Source organism: Palaemon carinicauda, chromosome 5 (assembly GCF_036898095.1).
Source record: "Palaemon carinicauda isolate YSFRI2023 chromosome 5, ASM3689809v2, whole genome shotgun sequence".
Taxonomy (NCBI): Eukaryota; Metazoa; Arthropoda; class Malacostraca; order Decapoda; family Palaemonidae; genus Palaemon; species Palaemon carinicauda.
In genome coordinates, this window is record NC_090729.1 from 115,812,177 (window position 1) to 115,838,837 (window position 26,661).

Here is a 26,661-nt window from a genome sequence, read left to right on the forward strand (position 1 = left end):
ATGAGTTAGGGATTTGCTAATACGTTTCTTTATTAACTTTATCTAGGTTGAAGTTAGGGAGCTATTGACTTAAGTTAAACTTTTCTACGATAAGGTCATTCCATTTCAGTTGAGACCTTTTTTGGGACAGTAGGCCTACAAGATAAAAAAGAAAAAAAAACTTATAGATATATTGAAGTTTGATAATATGTTGAAGTTTGATATGTTAATTTCTAAGGTCACCAGAACGAAACCTTAGACTTAAAAGTCTAGTCAAGTCATTTAAGTTTGTTCGATAATTAGATTTTTAACAAAGTCAAAACTTCCTTGTACTGCATATAAATGGTGGAAAATCCATTAAGGGTGATATAATATAGCCACATTCTTTACCATAGAAATTAAACTATAACCAATTGTCCGAAGTCTAAGTAGCCCACTGCACTGTAGGCTACTCTTCCTATAATTTTTATTGTTGTGGAAAAAGAAAAAATTCTCAGAAACTATTATATCCACCTTAGATTACAATATATTAATTTACAATTTACTAAGTTATCAGATCATTGCATAATACTACAAAAAAAAAAATCAAGAATTTGATACTTAGTTTACATTTTTTTTCTACTAGACCAACTCGCTTCAGTATTGTCTCAGCCCTAATTCGTAACACGTCATATAAGAGAAGACTAGGTTACCTGCCCTGTTTGTAAGTTTTTAAACTTTTATATATATTTATGATAGGGATTATTCTATTATTCTAAAACTCCATATGACGTCCATGACAACTCGTTTTCCATGTAGGCCTACGGTGTGTTACAAATGTTAACTTAATGAATTTACCCACATTTCTTCTGGCCATGATTGCTATTTGTCTTAGGATTCGTTATTTTACACATTTAACATCCACGCATGTCCTTCTGTTGTGGTCTTTAACATTCTGATATTTTAAAAATCTTCAATGAATGAGAGACGAAAGTACCAATGGTAGGCCTATTTGTAGCAATTATTGACAGCCAAATTGATCGAGTCAAAGCTCTGTTTCCCTATTTGTTAATGAAACCTTAACTCTGTTAATATCTTAGGATAAGATTGGTGGACTAACATGCAATAAGGTTAAGTTTTGTATAAAACTTGTGACATTCTGTATTTGATATAGAAATTATATTGCATTAAAAACGGCAATTATTGGTGGCCAATGTTGCTAATGAAGCAGTTAAGCAATTTGTCAATGAAACCTTATATCTGTTAATATCATAGTAGGCTGTAGGATTAGTAGAATACCAATAAGGTTAAAATTTCCTGAAAACTTTTGGCATTCTGTATTTTATATAGAAAATATAATGATGGAAAATCTCGTTTTCTTGGTAAAGTCTTATATGTTACGGAGTTGAAATTAAGATATCTAGGCCTACTAATCCGGCCTAAATCATCTTATCCCCCCAAAAAAATAAACCAGGCTAATCCTATCGGGCTCCTTAGGACCACCTTCCTTACCTTGGTCATTTTTTTTTTTTTCAGTTTTATTATTGATAGAATATTAAATAAATATTTTTTTACTGGCCTAAATATCTCTCTCCTTACAAGGCTAATCCCCCCCACCATAGGACCTCTTCCTTATCCTTTGTCATAGTTTTCTGGGGATTAATATTAATAGAATATTAAATAGATATTGTTTTAGGGATATCGAACTATTTATGTGATGAGTTGCTTGAAATTAAAGCTGATTGTAGAGACCGAGATTGTGAAAATAAAAAGATTTAAGCTGGATTATTTATAAGCTGTAGTTCTGATTCATACCTATTGTTTATATCATAATAATGGTTTGAAGTGCGTAATGATTTGTGTTAAGGCTAAAATATGTAAGGAAACCCATCCAAGCCAGTGAACCGCTGCAGTACTGTACAGTAGGTATTACTTAGTGTCATTAAAGAATCTAAATAATTCCAGGAATTTCTACTTTTAAAGATTAATTAAAGATCATTACCCCCAAACTCCTTAGGGTGATCCCAAAGGGCAACGTAGTGTTTTTTATATGGGGAAACCCAAAACTATTGTTATGCACCCTTCATAAAAATAGTAATGTAAAAATCATTCTGGCCACTCCTAGTAGTACATGTCTATTTAGGACATCAATAGCATTAACCTCAAAATGATATAATTAGCAAAATCACTAACTAACTAACCTAACCTAGGGTACCAAGTCTTTGCTTAAGCAGAAGGGCTCCACTCTTCTGACCTCCCAATAACCAAGCCTAGAATACTGGGTAAATATGGTAATAGTCCCACCCAGCCATTACTGCTTGCCAGTACATAGGAGATTGATGTTTTTCTAGTTCGCAAGCAAATAGAGCGCATGGCAGAGCCAAAACCATTAAGGATTCTGTATTATTTTACTGTTTTACAGGGCAATGTAACCTAGGAAAAAAAACTACTTCTATCTATAGAAAAAGTCCGCTCTCTTCGAAAATGACACAAGTTCTTGTCGCAAATGAATAGTTTCAGAAATATATATGTTAACGTAACATTGCTAATGTTAGCGAAGCGAGCCAGTGGCGGAACAAGAATAATTATATTTAGTGTTGCCAATGTTAGCGTGCGCAGCTCAATATTACCACTTGTCAGTACATACAAGCTTGATATTTTTGTTTTCAGGCGAGCGGAGCGGAATAAGAGCCATTATATTTAAACATTTCAACAGAAAATATGTTTTCCTGTAGCAAATAACGGGATTTAAGTGGTTTTCATCTTCGCTTCAACCGCAACAACAACAACCAGTTCGGCTACTTGAAGTTAGGCAAGCTGGTGGTTCTGTTTGTTTGCGGTTGAAATGAAGGTCAAATTCGGTTAAATCACGTTAGTTACTACCGGAAAACATGTATTTTCTGCCCTAAATAATTATCTGTAATACAGTAAAATTTTATCCTGAAATGTAATGGTTTTTTATTCGCCGGGCACTCGCTTTGCTCACAAAAAAAAAATCAAAGTTCCGTATGTACTGGCAAGTAGTAATGGCTGGGTGGGACTCTACTCAACTGAAATATTACTAATAATATTATAGGGGTGCATCCTAACATATAACAAACTTCACCTAACCTAGACACAAAATAACATGCAATTTATCAACTCGACTACTTGGCAAATGATTTAACCCTTAACAAAAGAAAAATGGTTTTCTGGCACAATTGAAATTTCTGGTTTACTTTGATTTACCACACTGGAGTGCCATGGCATACAGCAAGACCAAAGAGAGCTGTTTCTTACACGGTAATGGGGTATTATGTTCGTTCAACTTATTTTTGTGCCGACTTTATGCCGCGCATCCAATTGGATATTACATTTAAAAATGAAGTCTACTTTACGCGACCTTATAAAGGTCTTTACGTCTTATAATGCCAATGAAGTATCGTGCTGTACTGTGCAATCTCATATGGAAGCTAATAAATATAGGTATATGGTTTTAATAAAGTGATAGCAGATTGATAGTACATTTTTTGTGTTACTTGGGTGTATAAAAAATTTAAAAGTTGCTTTATAGTGCAAAAACTTAACCCATGTCAAAACTAGACTTGCAGCCAATTTTTTTTATACCAATTAATGATGTGGGACAGGGTATCAAACATCCTTTTAAGCATTTAGAGAATCTTGGTGTAGTCTGCATCATTTTTCAAATCATTTTATTATGGCACTTTGGTTCTCAAAGTGTCTTCAATCATTTTCTTTATCTTGGGGTTGCTCATTTGAAAGCTTGTGAGGTACAAGAGACAGACCATAGCTGAGTGATGATTTATTTCTGAGACAGGCAGAGTACATTGACCTGTGCGTATGGCATTGTAGCAACCTGTTAGGCGGGCAAGTGACCAACCGCATTTCGTAGGGCGTGACTGAGCACACCCTGGGAAGGCTAGGCCCGCTGGAGAGGTGTGGGAATGGTAGGTCCCCTAATTGCCTAGTCGTTTGCGACGCACGTGTACCAGCAGTCCATGGTGAGCGAGGAAGTTAACGGCCAGGAGAGGCACCTTGACGTCTGCTGTCAGGATAGGCCAGCTGTAATTCCGGTCATGATGGATATCTTCATTGTCCTCGTCCCGTAACCGGTGATGGGGCGGCCGTTCTCGGCAACCAGGGCAGCCCTGTTGTCCGATATGAGGCCGTGGTCATCATTTGAAGGTGGGAACATTGACACTGTAACGCCGGTATTCACCAAGAACCTTTTTTTCTGAGTTGACGTCGAGGATGTAGAAGCCCATGTGATCGAGCCTCACCAGCTCCACGGATGCTTGTAGGCGTAGCCACCCACCTAGTTGTTGCCGTTGTTCCTGCTGGGCTCGCTGCTGGCATTGCTGCAGCTGTACATACGGCGGGGGCTGTGGGCATGAGTACTGGGGTCTCCCACTGTGGATCCCGTTGACCCCTACCTCGTTTGGCTCCACCAGGTACTCTTCCGTTTCCTCGGTGACGGCGCTGATGAGAGTGGTGGCAGCGTATCTGGCAGCCCAGTTTGTCGGCCTTCACGACCAACGATGGTACATCCAGGTCCTTGGCGCCCTCCAACTGGGCACAGATGCTTTGGGGAAGGCGACGGTGAGAGATCTCCCTTGACAGCCTTATCTCCTTGGGCTACCCATCGCTGTTGAGCTTGTTCAGTTGGAGGAGGTCCATCAGTTTATCCCAGATTGCTGAGGGACGGATGTCGCCGAGGTGTGTTGTTATCAGGTTTAGGGTGCATTTGGCCCTCGGGGGTACCGGGAGGTCGAAGGCCTCCGTCGGTTTCTTCTCCAAGTTGCTGTACCTCATAAGTCCTGGCCTCTGTTGCAGCCAGGAGGAAATTCTTTAAAATGCGTCCAGTGTCAGCATTACCATGACCATATCAGATTTTGTTATCTTGCCAGTGATGTTTGCCAACCTGAAGTGGGACAATGCACGCTGAAATCATACTTTCGCTGTGTCTGGCGTGAATGGAGGCAGCTGTAATTTGTGTACTGTCGACATCTGTGTGGCCGTTTGCGTTACTAGAGTGATTATCACACCGTGCCCTTTGGTTACGAGGGACGAGGTACTGTTGATGTCTAAGCCTGCCCTCTGACCTCACATTTCGAAACTCTGTCATAAGCCGTATTTAGTCCGCTAACGGAGTAGGAATTGCAAGCAGCCAAGTATTCGCCAATAGCTGTGGCAAAAACTGCTCTTGGAAACGCCAGAACGCAGTGATTTGCCCGTAATGAATCCGTTAGTGGCGTTGGCGTATGTGGAGCTGTGAGGGCCTCCCCCCCCCCCCCCCCAAATCATTGTCTTTTAATAGGAGCATAATTCCAGCAATGTGGAAATGGCAGAGGAAACTTTAACAAGGTAGTGATACTTAGTATAGGTAAACCCCACCCACTAGTAAAGTTCTCAATTTGACTTCAGTTGCAAACCAGTACCAATTTACTTCTTGCTGTCTCCTCTAACTGTTATAGTCTACTTGCTTTTTGGGGGGGGCTTGTTTATAGGCTACGGACTTATAGAGACAAAGACCCAGTGTACTTGGCAAAATATTTAACATGTTAATGTCTAAAGCTAAATATGGCTGCTTATCTTTGTAATTTTTGCAAAGGGCATGACTGTTAGCAGTGTTCCCCTTATAGTCTTGGTTGTGGCTGGCTTTACAGTTGGAGTTTGGCACAAAGAAGAAAAAGGCTAAGAGGGATTCTTCAGCTTCAGAAATGGCAATGCCCAAGCTGTTGCCGAAGAAACTTTTAACTCCTTCTCTCCCTTCACTCCTTGACCTGTTTTGCCCTCTGGGTTCGTATAGGGGTCAAGTCTCGGAAAAATTCTGTAGGAGGGAGGAAATACTGGCTTGAAGTCTGTGCCTGCTTCAGTGAGAACCAAAGTATCGCCTTCCCTTAGTGAAGGCAATGCTCCTCTTCCTTTTCATTTACTTTCATCATCTTTTATGTTGACTGATAATGGCGTGTTCAAGGTAAAGGACTTTTGGAAGCTGTGGCCTTTAATGGTAGTTGCTGGTGTACCATCTGTTGAAGCTTCTGGAGGTGTTTGCTTTCCCCAGAACTGTAAAGACACTTGATAGGTCATGGCCCGCAATTGGGAGGTACCCGTGTCCTCTCTTGCCACAATATTGTCATTGCCAGCCCTGAAATCTTCAAATTATGCACTCTTACAACTCCAGCACTCTTATCTTTAACATTTGCCTTGGCTGCTGAACCTTCGGATGCAACCCCTGCTGCATTGAAGAAGACCATTTAGCCAAAGTCTCATGAGATTTTAACCAACCTCTCCTCAAGTATGTTTATTTTTTCATTAATATCTTTCAAAACTTCTGAAAATTTGCTGTCAGTGGTAGTAAATGAATGTGACTGGAGGATTAGGCACAGATCATCTGCATATATAAATTTAGTCTGCTGAGGTATCGCTATGATTGGCTGAATTTTTCCTTCTCCAAGAGACCACGACTTCAGGATCGAGACAGACTTCCTCTCTTTGGTCTTGATACTCAATTGGGTAAAGTCCAGTCTAACACTCAGGCAAAAGTATATAGTACTTGGGTATACTGATACACAGGAACATTAAGTCTTGGAGTGTTCCCATCAGGCAATCTTATCGGCAGACAGTGGAAGGTAGCGCAACTGTTTTTACGCAAACAAAAACTGGCTTGAGAGTAGCAATGTCTTCTAGACTATCTTTCGTCATCGGAGAAGCATGTCCCTCGTAAGTGCTTCTACCATCAAAGAAGCTTCTGTCTGAAGCTTCTTTGTCCAGCCACCATCTTATCACTACAGTGTTGTCTGAAGTTTCACTGTTCGGCAACCAATGATCCCTCTTACTATCTAGTTTCAGTAGAACAAAAAGTACAGGATGATTTAGATTGTGGCTGAACAGTGAAAATGTCATTAGGGGAACTATTAATACTTTTGTCCCCACCCTATAAAAATACTTTAAAAGTCTGTTCACAGACTCAAAAAAAAAAATGAAAGCCTGAGGCATGCACTTAAGGAACCAGACTGCTTTGAGGATATGATCCCCAGATGAAAAACTAGTGCATATCAACCTAATGGAAACAAAGGGGTGTAAGCTTTCCAACCAAGTTTAATAGGGTGCCAATTAGCAATAATACTAAAGTTTTGGCTTGCATCGCCAAACAAGGGAACGCTGTTTCACTGACCTTTTGTGAGTTTGAAATGCCCACTTGGGCGGTTTACAACATGGTAGAGCTGTCCGCATGGAATGTTCTAGCTCACTCGCTTGGTTTCCAGGGTCAGATTGTAGGATTGGAATGTTTTGATACCCTTTCATGAGAGAAAGTCTTCTTGCTCTTTGAGGTTCACCATCGATAACCTGTTCACCACCCTATTAAATAAGAAACTATCTATACAGTATTCGGCTCACCAGCCGAGACCCATCATTGACATTCAAAGACTCCTTTTTAAGATCTCGGAACAACAACAGAGGCATATGCCTTTCCACCCTAATGCCTGATTTTGCCCACAATTGATGACATTGGGTCTCTCCCTTGGCACTCCCAAGTGGCCAAATACTGTACCAAATTGTATCCAGATCTGCTGATACACCTCGTTGAGCTACTTGAGAAAGGTTCTCTTCTGGCCCACCCTCTTGTCAGCCCCGTCTACAGAGGTCCCACAACTATATAGCTGTCGTTGCTCTTAACAGTTGTAGATTTTGCAGCATCTCCTCTGAGTAAAAGGCATTTTTTGTCGGGCACTACACTGGAGATGTCTGGATACATACAAAGATCCTCTGTAACTGTCTACCAAGGGAAGAGGGCAATCTTTTGCAGTTGGTGTCGTAGGAGAGATGCTTCTTTGGTCATAGCCTCTCTTCAATCGATTGACAATTTCCTCCTTCACCTTTGAGAGAAACTTTAATCAGTCTCTGTGATGAAAGGCTATTGCTCAGCCTTAAGCCAGGTTTTCAGAGTGAAAGACTGGGACCTTTCTTCTTTGTGGGAATAGTTTATGCTCTTGTGGAGCTTCAAACAGTCGAGCACCTCTGGGTTGTACTCAAACCATCGACATTGGACCTCGCACAACGTCCTTGGGTCTCTCAATCAAGGCCCGTACAATCCACTGAGACTGACATCAGATGGGATGTGACTCTCAAGACTATCTTCCTACAAACCTTGGCCTTAGCGAAGTGTGGTGGCAAGTTATGGCACTTCATATGTCATAAGTCTTGCGGAAGGATGGAAGAAGGTCACCGGAAAGATGCAGAATCATGTTGATCACTACTCAATGTTCCAGGCCTTCTCCACTACAAGAAGGGACAAGTAAATGTTGGAACTACTTTTCTTCTGTCCTGAGAGGGCACTATAGCAAAACCGGAAGAGGTCCATGAGCCTCCAGCTTGATCAACAGCGAGGCTATGGAAGGCTATAGAAGATTTCCAAGAATACCATTTCTTTATAGCTACACAAGACTGATATTCTTATCCTGCAACCAGCGATGAAATGGATGGACGATCCCAGGCTCGTGTCCAGGAAGTCAGAGGTGTAGAATTATCAGAGGTTGTGTTGGCCCTTAGGCTTTTAATTAGATTGTGTTGTACTAGTCTTTATCAGTAAACCTTTTAAGTGTCTTGCTGACTCTTGTCAATAGCTTCATTAATTGAAGATTGCCCTACCTCAAGTGTTACGCAGGCTCTTGCATTAGCTGCCCGTCAAATGTCGAAAACTGTGCTGACAATTCAATTTAACCTAAAGTGAAGTGTACTATACCAGGTATCTCTTAACCTAAATCATTTCAATGTGCGGAATCTGTGTCACCTGTAGATGCAGTTCAGTGTATAATCTCTGTCAACAAATCTTTATAGTAATACTCAAATTATAGTAATACCCAAATCAAACTTGATAAACCTTTAACTGTTATATATAATGGAGTGTCTTGAGTTATTCTTGATGTAGAGGCATTGGCATAAATGACCACTAATGTAATGATGCCAGATCATTGCAAATCATTCATTCATTGATTAAAAGGCAAGCATGTCACACTGGCTACTCTAGAATGGGATCATAATGTATTTGATACTTGAAGTGTGGCTACTATTAAGATTGATATGGTAGAGTTTCTGCATACTGTATTCATCCTCGGCTCTACTAGGAAGGCTGTAAAAAGATGCTGTTATTTTAGAAAACCTGAAGGTTCTATCGCGCAATGATAACCCTTACGGTTAGATGCTGGCAGGAGCCAGGCAAGCTTACATAATTTTCTTGAATGTTGGATACTGCTGAGATTAGAACTTAAAGTTCCTTGTAGTATAGTATTTTGTTAAGAAGATTAAAAGTTTTTTTCTATATTTAGACATCCTCTGTCATAAATTGGTTCTCTTTGTTAACAACCTGATCAAGGGAGCTTTTTAGTAAAACATTCAGAAGCTGTTAAAAAAAATTGAGCTGCTGAAGAGGCGAGTACTTATTACCCCTGGGTTCTACATTTACAGTACCTTTACTTTGTCCCATAGGTAACCAGAGTGGGGAGACAATGTTGAACATATCAAAACTTAAAAAGTTCCCTCTTCTCACAAGGTTCTTTCATGTAAATTACAAGGTTCTTTTATGTAAATTCCTTTGTAGGACTTCTCGTATGCTTATTTTCAAATTTCTCTTCATCCTAAATCAAAGAAGTTCAGTACTTTCTGTTTAATCTTGAAGGGGAAGCTTATGATATGAGGCCTTTTGCTTTAGTCTTGACATTAACTTCAAGTTCCACAATCATAATAATTCCAATCTTTTAAGCGACTTCACCCTGGATACTCTGTTAGAGAGGCCGTTACTTTTTGTTGATTTTTGTGGAATATCTTGAGGTACTAAAACTAATATCCTTATGAATTATGGGTAAGTATTGATATAATTTTTTAGAGATTTTTATTTATCACTGTATTACTATTTTATTGAAATTGTGGGTGTTACTGTAGAAACACTTGGATGTGGATAATTATTTATTTCTAAGACACGACACTAAAACTGAATGTAATCTAATAACTAAATCTAATACAGTATCAATATTCAAACCTTGGAAAATTTACCAACTCTAAGGAAGGTTAGGTTTGGAGGTGGTTATGGTAAAGATTGATTTGATAGTCAAGTTAGGACCAATGTTCCTAGTTTAGTCAAGGTTAGGATAATCTCCTGTCTTTAAATAGTTTTGGCATTCCCCACCTAAGTACCCTACTATCCCTGCATTAATAATTTTTTGTCTTGTGAGAGACCTGCATTTAAAACTAATTATTTGATGAAGATAGAATTTCAGAATTTTTCAATTTCTGGGCTCAACCTGTGTCGCTCCATGAAATGCTCCTTAAAGCACCATTTCTAAGGTATAAATACTGCTAAATATACCAGAGAAAAAAGTTGCATGGAGTGCCAGGAATATATCCTGCTCACTCACCCCTAAAGGGTGTCGGTATTAAAACTGGGGCGAGTGATACCACTACCAGAGGTCCCTTTCCAATTAGATTTCTCCCTCCTCAACATCACCCATTACTACGAGGTGTAATTCTCTACAGCTACTGTCTCCCCCCCCCCCCTCCCCCCTCCCACCCCTACCACTACCCATCCTTCTCCCCTCATTCCTTCTAAGCACCCGTGAACGTTCGGACGTGTTTTTCGTAGCTCTGTGTTACTTTGTGTTTTTGAAGATGTCGGGCATTTTGGAGATCACTGCTCCCAAGTTGAGTATTATATTTGTCTGTTTGTTTCAATTTTTATGTTGTATTTTTAAAATTTCTAACAATAGTATACTGAGTAATGCACTGTACTGTACTTTAACCTGTAGTTTTTTTTTTTATTTTTAAGTTTTATGTTCAAAATTTCAAACAATAATATGCTGAATAATGCACTGCACTATACTGTACTTCAATGTGTTGCATTCATTATCATGATTGTTATTTTGTGTTTATTTTGCTGTATCCACCCATATTGGTGGTGTCGTAATTTACTGTATTTCTTTCCCAATTACCAATTTTGAGAATTCTTTGTGTTTTATTTATTGTAACTAATATTCCTGCATTTGCATTAAAGTTATCACTGATGTTTTTCCAAAAGTTTTTTTTTTTTCTGTAACTTATCACTTTTTGTATTTGTATAATCAGTTTTTGCTTTTGTATAGCAGTAATTTAATTTTTTTTTTTCAAAGCTATTATTAGACAAAGACTTCAAATGAATATAGGTATAAAAATTTTCTACTCTTTTCTTGGTATAATTTTGGATTTTAATTTTGAGTTTTTGATATTTTTTTAAGAGGATTTTCATATGATTTAAGTTCCTTCTTAATCTTTAGTTCCTCCTCTCTGCCTCTTAAGGATGATGTTCCATTCCTGTAGTTAATAGTTACCTTTTTTTTTGTATCCAGTATTATAATGAAAATTTTGATTTTGTAGGAAGACTGCTGCAGGTCCAGTTTGTGTAGTGATCATCCGAACCATTAATGCCATATAAGTCTCAAGTTTAAATCCTTTTCATATGTAAAGGACTGACTGTACTGTATTGCACAAAGACCTCTTTAAATCAGAACTCATTAACTAGGAATGTTGGATGATTTGGAAGGTCTGAGAAGACAAATACAGTAAGTTTATTTTGGTATACAGTATCAATTGCCATATTTAATTTCTAAAATTTCTAGTTAAAAGGAGGTTTTACTAAAATTTGGCTGAGGTTCATGTTAAATTTTATAGCAATTATAATAGTTTCTTCTAAAATATCAAAATGGCATTAAAGGAAAAGGTTTAAGATTCCAAGATTCTATTTCTTTTCTGAAGATTGTATCATCTTGAATGCCATATGCAGCGCAGCCATCCCTTGTTGTTCGCGGTTTCTGTATTCTGCATATCGAGACCTAAGTAATAATTTTGTCTTTTTGCTGGTTCTTGCAACGTCCTCTCGGTTATGGTCGGGTGTGTTAAGGCTCTTATCTCCCCCATAGGAGGACTCTGCTTCCTGGTCACAATCTTTTTCTTGCTTCACCCATAGTGTAGTGAGCATCTCTGTAAAATATATCTTGTACTCCTTATATACCCACCATGTGGCACCTGAGAGCTCTTTCCTCCTCTTAAGCTACTCGTAATTGGTAGAGAAGGTGGTAGCTTTGTATTGGGTGGATATACTTAATAAATGCAAGAAAGAGTGATCTTCTGTTCTCCTTGGATGAATTTTTGGGATAAGATGAATTTATGGGATAGGATGAATTTTTGGGATAGGATGAATTTTTGGGATAGGATGAATTTTTGGGATAGGATGAATTTATGGGATAAACTAGAGTACAGCACAGAATATAAAAAAAATGGTATGACGATTTGTGCTGTTGTGACTGCAAGTGCCCTTCGCATTGTGAAGCATGTCGCAACCTTTCGAGCCAAGCTTGATCCAAATGGAAAATACAATATTTGTGTGGGTAAAGGATCACCACTGCAAAATTTAGTCATTGGCTTCTTCATTCTGGAGTAGCAAAAATAGACTGCTCACAGCCTAGCACTACTGAAGACCCCACATCTACGTTGCATATGCCTTGTAAGGTGTTGAGCTCTGTAGACCATCAGACAGCAGAAGCTTTATATGTGCAGCTTCTTGAGATCATAAAGGAAAAGGTATGAAATTTACAGATCTCTTCAAAACATATACATAAAAGAATTTTAAATGTAAAATAATGTACAGTATCATAAACATTTCCGGCTACAGTTACATTTAGGTTAAAATCCTTTGTTAACACCAGTATTTTTATTGCTTGTCAAGGTTTGTTTTGGAAGGTACTGCCTCAGGGACTTTAATCACCCAGGAAGAATGCAGTGTGTCTAATTTCAAGGTATGCTACGGACAGGTAGGCTAACAGGTTGAAATTTCATTTTTCTTTGAGATTTACTCATAATTTTTGTCTAATAAGTCATACTGTATTTGTGCAAAATATATATTACATGTAGTACACTATTAAAAATAAGTTTTTGAATCCCTTTCTAATAATTTTCTTGTCTCTCCCAGGTGTATGTTAATCGTAAGTGGAAATGACCAAGTTTATGTTATCTAGCCTGGCTTCGTCTAAAAGTTGGCCAACCCTCGTGCATTCCAACACAAAGAGAACTTGCTTCCTTCGTACTGCACGCACAACGAGAAGTCGGGGTTGCCAAGCCACCTCTTCCACCATTGCCCTCTTAACGAGAGAATGCCTTGATGAAGTCATTGGGCTTCAGCACGGCATATCATTCCCGTGCTGAAGGCTTGTGACGGGCAAGAGGGCTCTCGAACTGGGGAATTTCTTTTCCTCAGTTTGACTCTAAATTTCTCTCATTCTTTTTCTATTACCTCTTATTGCTTATTCCTCCTTCATAATTATCAGCTGTCTCCAACCTTGCTGTCAAAACTCTTTTACCCATTTCACTGTCCAGGTTTTTTAGAGGGGACATTGTATCCATGATCGGTTTTTATTTCAAAATCAATTGTGGGAGCTGTGGTGGTCTTGCCAACTGCCCGAAAATGTTTGGACACCTAGGAGTGTCAGTATTCCCATACTGGCACGCGGAACTATCTCTTAGGAAATTTGGCCTTCGGATTCCAGGGGTTGGCGATTTTATAGAGATAGGACTCTCGGCATTCTGTCCGGTTTGCCTGCCACTATGATTAGAGTGGGGATGATTGTATTCATGAAATGCTCTCAGTCCCATCAAGCGGGTTTGGCATACACTTGAGCCACTCTAATCATAGTGGTACCATCCCTTTGTGGTAGGGTAGGGAGTGGACATTTGGTAAGCAGCTTTCACAGGTGTCATTGGTGGAGAAATTAATTCCAGGAAAGGCTAACGGTGTCTTCTTTGGAATTTCAGACAGTCTTAATTTTTTCTCTCCCTTAAACTATATTTTTTTCCATTGTTTTTTTTTTCATTGTTATTATGACCCCCTTCCCTCCCCCTGAAAAATAATTAATGAGTAAACTTAATATTCCCCGTACCCCTGGATCAAATGGCGAACCCCAGACACCGTTGACGACTTCTGCTTGTTTAAATAGGGAAAGCTCTGTTGACAACCTCGGCAATAAAAAGGATTCCTCCAACAATACTTTTTTGACCAGTGTTGTTAAAGACAATTTATCGGCACTGGTGGAAAATGATGCTTGTAATAACCGTAATACTTTACTCTCTGGTTCTGGCTCATTACCAGATCCAACAAAAAATCTGAAAATTCTCCACTTAAAAAACATACCAATTGGTTGTAGCTATGACATAATTCATGAAGCCTTCTGTAGATTTGGAGCAATCAAAGAAATTTTAATGGAGCTTAATGGTAGTAAAGGCTTTTGGGAAGCTTGGGTATCATTTTCAAGTTTTGAGATTGCTTTAGAAGCAAATAAAAATTTAGAGAGCATAAAAATTGACAATTGTTTGATTTCTGGGGCTTTATGTGATAAAGCACCAAGACACCTAGAGGTATATAAACCAGAAGAATGGATGGAAAAAGAAATAGAGCATAGACTTCCAGAAGTAAGAACCCCCAAGCCCCCAACATGGATAATTGCATCTGGAAAGATAGATAATTATAACTATTATAAGATGAGTAAATTTATACAAAAAAAAGTTGGTTTAATTAAAAGTAAGGATATTAGTAGATACGGTAAGCAATCTGTTTTGATTAATGCAAAATCAGATACTCAAGCTCACATGCTTTGTGGCATGAAGATTGCAGAAATTGATCCTATTAAGGATATTAAACCACATATGAGCTTCAGCTATGGTAAAGGAGTAGTTTTTGATAAAGATCTATATGAATTCTCAGAACCAGAAATTCTGGACATGTGCCCTGCTAATGTTTGGAAAGTAAGTAAGATTCCTCAAACAAGCATGGTAGTTTTAACATTTGAAACCCCTGTTATACCAGATCATATAATTATTGAGAATGAAAGAGTACGTGTTCGAGAATATAAACCTAGGCCTTTACAATGCTTTAATTGTTTCAAGTACGGTCACCCTTCCCGGTACTGCAATAATACGAAGATCTGTATTAACTGTTCTTTGTTAGAACATGGCCAATGCAACAGAGATACAACCTGTGCAAACTGTAAAGATAATCATAAACCAAATGATAAAAGATGTAGAGAATACAAGAATGAAGAAGCTGCAATCTTGAAAGCAAATGCTGAACATATAAGTGTAGGTTATGCAAAGCATTTACTCAATCGGCAACTTAATTTTGCTCGCGCGGTTAAGATGCCAACAAAAGATTATAATCCACTACCCCTTACTACCACAGGGGGACCAGTGGCAGCACCTGGCCCGTCAGGTGCATCTCCCTTAGTGGTAGTAGCCCAGCCATCTGGGTCAAGTGCTCAGGCTATAAAAGCCAGAGCACAAACCTCCAAAGAGGTCAATATGGTGTCCAACACACCAAAAGTATTGTCACCGATAGGAGCATCTCCCCTAGAGGTAGTAGCCCAGCCTTCTGGGTTAAGTGCTCGAACTGTTGAAGTTCTAGCACAATCCTCCAAGGAAGCCAATGTGGCTTCCACCACCTTAAATGTATTGTCTCAGGCAGAATCTCTACCTGATTTGATGGAGATTGGAAAACAAGATCTTCCAAAGAGGAAAAGGTCCCCATCATCCTCACCTTCATCTAAGTCAGGTAAGTGCCCTACTGCTCATGATCCTAAGGTTGACTCTTATAAAGATCCTAGAAAGAAAGAAAAGAAGAGTGGTGGCCTAGTAAAGCCTTCCATCTCCAGGCCTTACATGGCTTCATCTGAAAAGTCCCAAAAGACAAATGAGACAAAGAAAAATAATAACAAAAGATAATGTCTATCATCCAGTGGAATTGCAGAGGTCTAAGTACTAGCATTGAGCAAATAAAATCTTTAACCAGGGACTCAGACACGAAGGTAATTTGCCTACAGGAAACCAAGATCAGTGACAAACCATTTAATCCTGGACTCAATTATCATTTTTGTAGATCCCCTCCTTTGCAAGCTGCAAGAGCTCAAGGTGGTACAGGTTTTATTATTCACAAATCTGTAAAATTTGAAACAATCCCACTCAATACACCACTACAGGCATGTGCAGTTAGAACTCATATCGGGAAAAAAATTACTTTATGCTCGCTATATATTGAACCATCCTTAGAACTTTTCCTCTTAGATCATGCTGGTAATCCAAGAAGGCTTAGACTTTCTGACCTCCAAGACTTGATCAATCAGCTTCCTGCCCCTTTTATTTTAATGGGTGATTTTAATGCAAAGCATACTTTATGGGGTGGAAATGTGTGCGATAGATGGGGTAATCTTGTTGAAGAATTAATCGACAACAATGATGTAATACTAATGAATGATGGTTCTCCAACTAGGTATGATGTATTCCACAACTCTACATCAGCCATTGATTTGTCAATCTGTTCCTCATCCATTCGATTGGACTACCTTTGGTCAGTAAATGAACACCTACATGGCAGTGACCATTGGCCAATAATGTTAAATTATGTCCATAATCTTCCTTCTCAGTGTCCACCAAAATGGAAGATAGATGAGGCAGACTGGGCAGCTTATGAAAACTGTTCACACACTGATAAAGAATATGATGAATTTACATCTCCAGTGCATGCCTATCAACATCTTGAAAATATTATTGATGATAATGCTAGCAAGTTTATACCTAAAACATGCGGTTTACCTCATCGCTCTGTAGTTCCTTGGTGGAGTAAAGAATGTGCCAACGCAAGAAAAGTGACCCGAACTTGCTTCAGAAGATACTTGAGGACAAACTATTTAGCAGATAGAATAGCATATCTCAGAGCCTGTGCCAAACAAAAAAGAATTTTTAAAAAAGCAAAGAGAGCATCTTGGAAGAAATATATATCTAATATTAATACCAAAACTCCTTCAAAGGAAATATGGGACAAGATTAGAAAACTTCAAGGTAAATTCGTCCCTAAGCCTCTACCAATATTAAGGGAAAATAATAGATATATATCTGACCCCAAAGATGTAGCAGAGGTTCTTGCTAAGCACTTTGCTCATGTATCAAGTGCTGACAACTATTCCCCAGCATTTCAACAAATTAGAGCATCAACATCTGTTGTTCCTCCTGCTTCTTCAAATACTGAAGCTTTTAACCTGCCTTTTAGTATGGAGGAGATGCAAAATGCTATCTCCAGCTCTTCTTTAACTGCCCCAGGTGAGGATGGCATCCGGTATGAAATGATATCACATCTTCCAGTGGATACCAAGGAATTTTTATTAGAAACCTTTAATGGTCTATGGGCTTCCCATACATCTCCTGATTCCTGGCATACTTCAATTGTAATTCCAGGCCACAAGTCTGGTAAAGACCCAGAACTGCCATCTAGTTATAGGCCCATATCCTTGACCAGTTGCATATGCAAACTATTTGAGAGAATGATCAACAACAGACTTGTGTGGTATCTAGAATCAAAAAATCTTTTATCTAACAGACAGTTTGGTTTTAGGAAGAACCGAAGTACTCTGGACCCTTTGCTGATGTTATCAAGGGAAATTTCAAATGCTTTTTCTAACCAAAACCAGGTGGTGGGTGTCTTTTTTGACCTCGAAAAGGCATATGACACCACCTGGAGGGGTGGTATTTTAAAGCAATTGGCCTCGTGGGGTATAGGAGGACATATGTTCTCTTTTATTGAAGAATTTTTATCAAACCGCTCCATTAAAGTGAGAGTAGGGTCAGAACTATCTTCATCCTACATGCAAGAAGAAGGTGTCCCCCAAGGCAGCGTATTGAGTGTGACCTTGTTTGCTGTTGCAATTAATAGTCTCATTAGTCACATACCTCCTGGCATACAAGGATCACTATTTGTCGATGACTTTGCAATTTATTGTAGTGGATCATCTGCACTACAAGCATGCCAGAATCTTCAAATTGCAATAAATGCTGCTTCCGCATGGGCAAATTCTCGCGGATTCATGTTTTCTCCTCAGAAGACCAAAGCCATTCGCTTTACTCGTACTCGTAAAAGGGAAGAGATCCCCACCCTTTTCTTAAATGATTGTATTTTGCCATATGAGGATAGTGTCAAGTTTCTTGGAGTCATTTTCGACAAGAAAATGACATTTGGTCCCCATATAAATGACCTATCTATCAGGGTTAAGAAGTCACTGAACATTCTGAAAGTGATATCGCATTTTGATTGGGGTGCTGATAGAACAACTTTGCTTAGAATTTATACATCTTTGTGTCTGAGCAAGTTAGACTATGCATGCCAAATATATGGGTCAGCTACAAAGACTTTACTTGGAAAACTTGATATTGTTCACAATGCTGGGCTTCGCATCTGCACAGGTGCTTACAGAACATCTCCCATTGACAGTCTCTATGTTGATTCTGGCATACCTCCCCTTTCCATTCGCAGAGAGGAGTTGAGTTTGAGGTTTTTAGCTAGGTCCCTTGCTGTGAGAAACAATCCTAACTGTAAATATGTTAGGGCGCCTTTAGATCGGGCTCCTAACAGATCTAGAGTGCCTAAGCCTTTGGAAGTACAGCTGAAAAATGATGCTAGAGAAGTAGGCTTGTTAACAGCACAGATAGCAGAGGTAGGATATCCCAAGTCTCCTCCTTGGTGTAATCCACCTGTTAAAGTATGTTTTACGGCAGGAGGGAAAAATACCTTACCTAGTAGGGTAATGAAAAGTGAGTTTTTAAATCATGCTGCTCAACATCATGGGAAACATGTTTTTACAGATGGGTCCAAATCGGCTGCAGGAGTTGGAAGTGCAGCTGTGGTGGGGGATATTGTTATTAGAAGGAAACTCCCATCCTCTTGTTCAATTTTTACTGCTGAGCTGTACGCAATAATTCTCGCAGTCCAACATATTTTTAAAAATGGCAACCAAAATAGTTTTTATACAATTTTTACGGATTCCAATAGTGTTTTACTCTCATTAAAACAAATTATGCCAGGCCATCATCTAGTACAAGAGGTGCAGGACTGGTTAGTACTTCTGCAGTCTAGGAAGAGTATCAGTGTTCACTTCTGTTGGGTCCCTGCCCATGTTGGGGTGGATGGGAATGAACAAGTAGATAAGGCAGCAAAGGAAGCTTCAGGGCTAAGTAATCCATCCCCCTTGAGTATTCCTTACAAAGATCTTAGAAGTGAGATTCATCTTTACTGTAAAAATAAGTGGCAAGCTCGATGGTCTGAACGGACCACCAATACAAAATTGAAACAAATCCACCCATTGGTGGATAAATGGTCATCTTGTAATTCTACAAGTAGAAGGGATACCATTATTTTAACTAGGCTGCGTATTGGCCATACACATGCAACGCACAATTATTTAATGAAGAGTGGGGAAGGGAGACAGGCCCCTCTTTGTAATACCTGTCAAGTGACAATGGATGTTAAACATATTTTAGTCGATTGTCCTGTTTTTAATCTCCAGAGGAGGACACATTTACTCCAGGACAAACCGTTAAGAGATATACTGGGGGAAAACTGTAATACCCTGAACTTGAGAAAATTTATACAAAGTATTGGGTTATATTACGAGCTATAATTGATTTTATTAATTTATTTATTTATTTTACCCTTTTAATCCCTATTTATTTCACATCTAGATTTTATTGTATGAAAGTGTTACGATTTGTATTAAAGGTTAAAATGATACTAAATGTTGTGAGTGTACAGATATGATTGAATGATTTTAGTTATATAGCGCTGAATGGCCTTTGATGCCCCAGTGCTTGGCTTAATGCCTAAATCCCATATTCAATTCAATTCAATTCTTCCACCATTGTTTTCTGCCGAAGCAAGGTAGGTCTTGCTTCCCCTTGACAATACTATTACTCGTGCTACAAGACAAGTGCGAGGTTTCACTAAAGACTGCGCGACCATTGCTGGTCAGGCGTAGGCCGCCAACCGCATTCCATTCCTTCTCCTGGACACGAATGTCCTGCATCATCTAAGCCTAGAAAGACTACTGCCCTTATGAGAACTATTAATGGAGAAACTTCAGATCATACTTTTGGCTTGGCTACATGATGAGAACCTCCCTCACACGTGTCGCCCTCTATCTCTGAGGGGCTAGTCTCCACGAACCAGGGCTCTTGCTCACCATCGTGGTATGAGCAATCCCAAAGTGCTCGTACTTCCTGCTTACGCATAAAGACCCCTCACTTTCAGACAGTGACATAATCCACACTTGGACTAACAGAGAACTTTGTTCCATCTTTTCTCGAGACTCCAACCCTCAGTCACCTGTTCCTTTCTATCAACAAGTCATCGCATCTGTACCTTCTATAGCTCCTAGAGTCTTATAGCAATTGAGACCGTTCTACATCATTGGAATTTAGTGTCTCAATCGATCTTCTTCCAGATATGATGACTGTCGTTCCAGATGGAAGGTGAGTAACATCATCAGAGGACAACTGAAACAAGGGCAAGAGCTGATGAAAGGTAGGCAATATTCATCTCTGGGGTCTTCCACCGACTAATTCTTGGCTCGGTGTCGCTGCCACGTTGCCCAATAACTCAATGGGCATCCCCCACTCATTGCCGTTGGAGTAAAGGACTGTCGACTTCAGCGTCTTTGCTGTATTAAACTTCCTGGTACAGCCAGGTTGGGCCGGTAAAAGAGGGACATTGTCCTTGCCTTTTTTTGAGGTGCATGGGGCTGGAATATCTATTGTCTTCTTCAGCACTGGCTACAGAGGCTGAATTGCGAAGCTCTTAGTGGTAATATTTCAAGGGCCTGGATCCTTAAAGGTAAGCACTTAATGGATCAGGGAGTCTTACTCTCTCTTCTTCATTTTTTAATGAAGCCGTATATGCCCTTAAGTGGGAAGAAAGATTTTAGCATCGTGGCATTCCTCATGGCGAGTGCTGCTTCTTACCCCACTTGACCCATGTAGAAATAAGTAACAGCAGCCCTTCTCATCAGGACCTAACTTGTTCGGTGACCAACAAGCAAAACTGTCTCCACCTTTGCTCCTGAGAAGAACAAGTCTAATGACATTGTGACCTACCCTCTGGAATTGCCAATAGTTCTGGCTCTACCAGCAGAGGTGATAGAGCTGGAGAACTATGTACTAGAAGTATTTGGGAGACTGTTCTCTAGGATTATACAGTCTGCTGTTCCTGGATAAGTCGACTAGAGGATGAAGACTAGTCTTCAACCTTTCTCCTCTGAACAAAATTGTTCTACAAACTTCATTTAAGGTGGAGGTGGCAAGTATGATGTGTGCAGCCATTAAAAAAAAAAAAAAAAAAAAAAAAAAAAAAAAAAAAAAAAAAAAAAAATAATAAGACTCCATGCTTTGTGTTGACTTAAGGATGCGTATTTTCACGTAATTCGTCTACCCGTCCAACAGATGATAACAGTTTAAGACATTCTCAAGGGAGTTGTCTACCATTTTGATCCTTCAAGTGTTCACGGGAGGTTTCACACTTTTCTCATCTGGGGCCCGCGGTAATAGAATTCTTCTGAGGTATCTTGACAATCTGTTGATCTTACTGTCGTCATTGAAGCAAGTGCTCCTGGTGGTAGTAGTCTAATGCCCAAACAAAGGACAGAGTGCTTGAGTGTACTGAGTGTGTCTCAGTATAGAGAGTTGCGCAACAATTTCTGATCATCCAATAACTTCCAGTTTGTCAGTAGTAACAACTTGTGGGACATTGTAAAAGTAATGGTTTAAATAGAAGTTATACCTGTTTTTTATGATATTTGTTAAAAGTCAACAGTTTATCAAAATAATACATTTATTTTTTTGTATTTTATAATGTCTATTGCTATAAATTTTTGTCTCCAGCCATCTTAGCATTTTGTTACTCCTATCTTGTCTTTCAGGTCAAAGCCACGCTGTGCAAACGGTAGAGCAGACAAGTTGTACTAGAGGTATGTGACCTGAAATTACCCAGTTTTATAAGGTATTTGTGGTAACATCTGTGAAGTAACTTGCCTGATTTGAGCTCTTGCCTTACTCAGAGGATGCTGTATATTAATTTGTTGAAATTATGAATGGCTAGATTTTTCATATGTTGGAGACTGTGAAAAGAGGCTTCAAAGTGACAGGCCAAGCAATATTCTCCTGTGTTGTCCATCCTAAGCAAGTCAGTCCTTGTATGCCCTGCTGTGCTCAAAAGGGAATCTCTTGTCAGAGGTGATGTTGGCTGTAATTGAGAGATGTCACTCGCCAATTGGTTGTCTGGTACAGGTATGTAAGCCTAACTGAGTTTCTTAGTTTTCAAACAATGCAGATCATTTTATGATTTACACATTGATATCATTATTCGTAGAATGACTGCAAATTTTGTATGTGGAAGAAAAATTAATGTTTTTTATAGTGAAACTAATGATAAGGAGGTCAAATTAGTGGTGGTGTTTTCTAGCCATAGTTAGTCCATTAATTTTTCTCATGTATCTTGAAACTGACAATGTCTAGTTTTCCTAATCTGATGGTGGTTTGGTCGCTAGTGTAAGGATCGAGTCAAAAGGGGATCACAAGTAATCAAACTATTTTTTGCTGTATAATTACATTTAGAATGGATGATGAATCCTATTGTTTAAGATGTGAATTGTTATGAATTAAAGGGAAGTCCATGTGTAAAGACTTGTAGCTTGAGATGTTTAAGATTAATGATGAAAAGTAAAGGACTTGACTGGATAAGAAAACTTATTTGTTAAAAAATCTTGGTGACATTATTACAGGATCGAATGTCAGCAACATTGTGGTAGGTAAAGTAGTTTTTGGCAGTTTATGGCTACCCTTATAAAAATAAAGATCGAATTTACTTATGACATACGCTGCTCCTTGGGGCTAAAGGCTTAAGACAATAACCCTATAAAGGTAAATGAATGAAATGTCGTTGAAGCCTATTGTTGTAAGAACTCGTTGTGCTCTGGGGCACAATGATAGCATGCGGTTGACTCTTAACAATCGGTAGAGACTGTTTTTGTGGCAATAACCTTAGGGTTAGGCTTGGAACGAGCGCATGCACCCCTGAAAGAGATCTTATATAAATAATTCCAGGTTTTTATTAGTTAAGGATAAATACAAGTTATCTATGAATTAGTTATTTTACTTATGACATTTTTTGTATTGGTATATGTGTGTGCTGTGTGTTTAGGTTTAATTAAGGAATAAGTGAAAAGGAGGTAGAGATGATAAACTTCTACCTTTTTCAGGATGAAGGGCTTGTATTTCTTCTTTGAGAGAATTGTCTATGCTCATTAAGAACTATTAGCCGTTTTATCCTTCCAGAGGACTTGGGTCTTAGAATTGGCTGTCATCAAAGTTTTTGGTTCTTTCAAGTATACAGTACTCCGTACAAGCTCTTTGAGGAGAGCATCTAACTGGGATCTTTACTCGCAAGACTGTTTTTCTGCTTGCCTTGGCCTCTGTGAAGAAACTAGGTGAACTGTATGGTATCATGTATTCATGAGTAATTCAGAAGGATGGAAGAAAGTGTCCTTTAATTTTACAAACTGGAAGTCCTTCAAGTAACATTACCTCCCTCAACCACTCTTCAAGTCCTAGGTTGAGGTCAAAGTGATGGTTGCTCTTCCTGACAATAGCTCCACCTGCCAGGAACTATATTTTTAGTTAGATTGAAACAGGCATCCCAGGTTCACTGAAGTTATACCTTATTCCTATTAAAAAACAGGTTTGTATTATTAGGAAAATTACAAATTTTGAAATCTTATTTAACATAATAAGAGGCATTTGATATATATTTCCATTTGTAACTGGCTATAGAGTCTATATATAACAAAGGTTGACTGTAAAAATTTTAGCTGGCCAAGCTTACTATTTTTTGTGTACTTGCAATTTGCAAGATTCCTGAAAGTTAATCTATTATGGGGTTGCTAACCCTCTGGTAAGCCATTATTTGTTCTTACACAAATACAAACCTTCATCTTTTAATAGGAGTATTATTCCAGCAAAGCTGGAACTCTGCTGTTAAAATTCATATCAAGGTGGTGGTAGTTATTTCTGGGTAAGTTCTTCCCACCCGTATAGGCCACTGAGCAGTCGCTTAGATTTCAGCAGCAGAATACAGTAATGTGCCTGTACTCTTTTCAAAAGTCTTCAATCATCATCATCATCATCTCCTCCTACAACTATTGATGCAAAGGGCCTCGGTTAGATTTTGCCAGTTATTTCTATTTTGAGCATTTAAATCTATACTTCTCCATTCATCATCTACTTCACACTTCATCATCTACTTCACACTTCATAGTCCTCAGCCATGTAAGCTTGTGTCTTCCAACTCTTTCAGTGCCTTTTGGGGTCCTGTTAAAAGTTTGGTGAACTAATCTCTCTGGGAATGCAAAGCATGGCCAAACAATATCCATCTACCCCTCGCCATATTATCTTCGACATGAGGCGCTCGAGTAATCTCAGTTTCATTTCTAATCTTGTCCTGCCATTTAAATCCCAGTATTCTTCTGATGGCTTTGTTCTCAAATCTACAAATTCTGTTGGATAGTGTTTCCTTGTCATACCATGATTCGTGTCCATACTGTAACACAATGTCGCTAAACTGATATAAAACTTAATTTTTATATACAATTTCAAGCAATTTTATTTCCAAATTTTACTTAGACTAGCCATTGTCTGATTTTCCTTTTCAATCTTTCATTAAACCTCAATTCTAAAGACCCTGCATTAGATATAGTTCCTAAATATATGAAGGATTGTACCTCTTTTCTCTTTCCAATGATATTTCATCTTGCATTGCATATTCTGTTCTCATTATTTGTCTTTCTTCCATTTATCTTGAGCCCAACCTTCTGTGATATATCATGTATTTGGGTAAAAAAGGATTACAAATCCAGTGGCGCTCTGCTATAAGGACGGGGTCAATAGCATACTGTAGGGCAGATAATTTCCTACTGCCAATCCAGCCCAATCCTTCTCCACTATCCCCAACTGTTCTATGCATTACAAAATCCATGAGAAGGGTAAACAACATAGGTGACTACACATTTCTTGGAGCACTCTGCTGTTCACTGGAAATTCATTTGATGGCACTCCACTGAGATTAACTTTGTATTTACTGTGCTTATGAACAGACCAAATCGAATTTACCGTATATACTCATGTAATGTTCGACTTCGTGTAATGTTCGACCCCCCTATTTTGCCTTCAAAATCATGAATTCATCATATACCTCGTGTAATGTTCGAGTCTTGATTTTGGCAGTAGGCTAGAGGTCTTGTATCTCCAGCATACCATAATTACCAACAAAGTAAGGGTTATGCCTAAGTGCGACAAACAAATGTATAAAACAAATCGGAACAACACCTAAATACTAACATCTGTTTACAATAACAATTGAGTATTCAGCGTACATTTTCTAGCGAACACTTTAGTTGCAAACAGCCGATTATCATCACCGCCTAATAGCTTTCAAAAACAAGCAAACACGAAAAGTAGCAAACAAAATTAGTTCATCATTTTGAGTAACAAATTACCATTACCGGTAATTGCAGGTAATTACGGTGATTATAATTACCCGTTATGCTATCTTTTTTTTCCTCACAATATATAGGAATAAGAATTTACTCATAACCCATCAAGATGTCTACAAGAAATATAAAAAATTTACTGCAAAATTCAAGCTTCAAGTTATTGCAGCCGCTGTCCGCTGAAACGACAAATAACGTTCAATCCGTAAAAATGTTTGGAGTTACCGAAAATAGCGTTCGAACTTGGAGAAAAAAAATGTGGATTTAATTAAGAAAAAATTTTTGCGGTTTATTATTAATATCGATTAATATACCATACCAAGTAAAATAAAATGAGCCTAATTTTTTCATTAACCATATCACGTTATAATATACGCAACCCGACTGTTTGCTAGCTTCATACCTGCTGCGTTATGGTAAAGTTATTACTCGTAGCGGAAACAAACTATTTCTGGGTCGACCTGCGACGCCCGGTGAAAAGTCCTTCTTATATATCTTTTCTGATAAAACCTTCCAATTATACCAGAGAAAGATAAAAGCATGGAATGCTGAGGTTACAACCCTCGCACGAGCACCTTTTGGGTGTCGTGTATAAAGCAAAGGCGCGTGAAATCCACTATTCACAGGTTGTCTTCCATTTAGTTAATTCCTTCGTCAAAGGGATGGGCCGATACAAAGGCCCTAGCCAACCCCCAGCGCCACACCACCCACGCCACGACGCGAGCGCCATCTGAACAACATCCTTCTTGTTGGAATCTTAAGTGTTGAATTTTTTTGTGGTGCTCTCGGTCTTTTTTATCAATAGTGGATTTATTTTGTCATGTCCGAAGCTCCATCTTCACACATTCCAATGTTAAGTACCATAGTTTGTTTTGACAGTTTTTTATTGTACCGGGCTTTTGTTTTATATCCAGTATAGTCTGTTTTATTATTCCCGTCTGGCCTTTCATGGCGGCCATTGTTTGTTCACTTGTTTGGGAATTCATCTTTGTCTGCCCGTTTAGTACTCTGTCACTTAGGTTCTTGGTTAAGTCCCTGGCCTTATGCCTTTAGAACCGTTATTATTTTTTTTTTTTTTTTGTGTGTGTATTTATGCTCATGGTACTTTTTGCTAGCAAGTCCAACCTACGAACGGATAGCGATCTAGCTTTGTATATGTTTAGTGCCCGCCCCTCCGAGGCGTTCATCACTCGACTGTGCTATTTATTTTAAGTTTTAGCAGATGCTATTCTTCGATCGTAGTGTTATATGGATGTACATTTTATTTTATACA

General features: G+C 38.8%; 1 long non-coding RNA gene across 1 annotated transcript; it reads left to right on the top strand.

Moving 5' to 3' along the window:
• Positions 1-527: 527 nt before the first annotated feature.
• On the top strand, positions 528-13,114 carry LOC137640530 (uncharacterized). The gene is made up of 4 exons (XR_011044387.1): positions 528-682; positions 11,365-11,549; positions 12,713-12,797; positions 12,956-13,114. It is a non-coding gene; the product is annotated as an uncharacterized lncRNA (long non-coding RNA).
• The last annotated feature ends 13,547 nt before the right edge of the window (positions 13,115-26,661 follow it).